This window comes from Rattus norvegicus, chromosome X, assembly GCF_021556685.1.
Source record: "Rattus norvegicus strain SHRSP/BbbUtx chromosome X, alternate assembly SHRSP_T2T, whole genome shotgun sequence".
Lineage (NCBI taxonomy): Eukaryota > Metazoa > Chordata > Mammalia > Rodentia > Muridae > Rattus > Rattus norvegicus.
In genome coordinates, this window is record NC_141554.1 from 143,911,779 (window position 1) to 143,913,743 (window position 1,965).

The following is a 1,965-nucleotide window of genomic DNA, read 5'->3' on the forward strand; positions in this document are numbered from 1 at the left end:
GCATAGACTGGGAATAGCATGAGTACTGGATCTCTGTGAGTCCTATACTGTTTCCTTACCACTTCTAATCCACACTGGGAAGTACTGTGGTATTTTACACCAGAGGTCAAAAACAAAAGAGTGCAAAAACAGTAAGATGAGGCAATGAATAGAGAAAGAGAATGAATAGCATTGCAGGGTGTGGCCCCAAAACCATCCACAGGACTCGAGCGTTTTTTCCAGAAGTAGTAAATTCTGAGTGAGCAACCATGTGTTAAATGTCTTAACCCTGTACCTAATGCAAAGAAATAGGAAAAAACCCACAAGGTTACAGTGATGTAATATCACTAAAAAAGAATATTTCTTGACACAGGGACATTGTTCAGTGGATAGTGCTTGCCACGCTAACCTGGTAACTTGAAGTCAATGGTAGGAAGAGGAAATTGACCTCAAAAGGTGGTCCTCTGACTCTCACATGTGTGCCATGGCATGTGGACACTTGCATTCACACATACACACACACATACATACATACATACATACATACATACATACATACATATATACATACATACAATGTACACATATACTATACACACATAAAATAATAAATTAAAAACTTAAAATGAAAGTATGGAGCAATATTTTTCATTCCTAGTATGATCCTTACTAGGAAAACCTATAAATAAAGCAGAATACAGATATTATCTAAGTCTGTAATTACAAGTAGGAAAAGCTAATATGAAGCAGAAAACGTAATGTGACAAAGAGCTGTGTTTTCAACTTTTCTGAGCTATTATATTCCCTTTCTCTTTCTTTGTTTGGCCGTGGCATTAACTTCTTTCTAGCCATTTTCACAATTTTATGTAAAAGAATGGTTTCTGTGTGTGGTTATTGTAAAATTAATGTTGAAAGCATGAGTTGATTTTTCCTCTAGTCTAACCCAATCTTCCAGAAACTGAGATTCTCCATGGGGTGAGTGATTTGTCATCTTAAAACGGTTGCCTGGGAGAAGGGTTTACCCAGTCCTGGCCTCTCGGTGACTATGCCCAGAGAGACTCTGAGTCACTCCCACAACAAGAACCATCAGCCTCGGTCCTTTTATCCCTTTCAGTGCAGCCCATTCTCCTGTGAGAGCTGAGCACCAAGGACAAGGACAAGGACCTGCCTTCAGTCCTTCAGAGTGTGCTCGGTTGAATGATGGTGCCTGTATTTCCTGGGCAAAGAATGACAGGCAGCTAAAATCTTCTGCTTGGATGTTTCTTGCTCCCCAGATGACACCAACTGTGTTGTCAGGTTCGCAGGGATGTTTTTATGGGGCCTTGCAGTTCACTGAAAAAGAAATCTCTCAAAGGTACTAGTTGTTGAAAAATGAGGAAAAAATGTATAGCGCCCCAGCAACAGCTTAGTACCGCCTTCTGCTTTAGCAATTCATAAGCTATTTATGGACACAAGAGACAGTGAGGTGTTGGAGCCTGGTGCTACAGAATTAAGTGCTTCGTGAATGCAAGAGAATTCCTTGACTACCAGAAAAATTTCTGCAAAGGTCTCTGCTGCTGTGGAGTTTTGGATCCCTTTTCTTTTACCTATCGGGGTTCATATCGGAGGGTTCTAGAAAGTGCTTCTTAAAAACAAACCTGTGCTACTACTGATCGAGTTATCTGCAAAAAAAAAAAAAAAAAAAAAAAAAAAAAAAAACAGCAGCAAATAGAGGAATTCAAAGATAAGCCTAGTGTGAGGAGAGAGGAGGAGCGCATGCTGACAATGCATCTAAAGATGCTGCAGTGAAACCCATTATTTAATACTTTATTATTTTATATGCCAGCCTAAAACATCAATGTTAAACAGGGTAACACAGTATCCACACATATTCTGGCTTTGGTCTTGGTGATCTCTGTATATATGTATTTATTTATTTACTTATTTATTATTTATACCTTGAGAGAGAGAGGGGGAGCAAGCAAGCCAACTAGTGAGTCTAGGAGG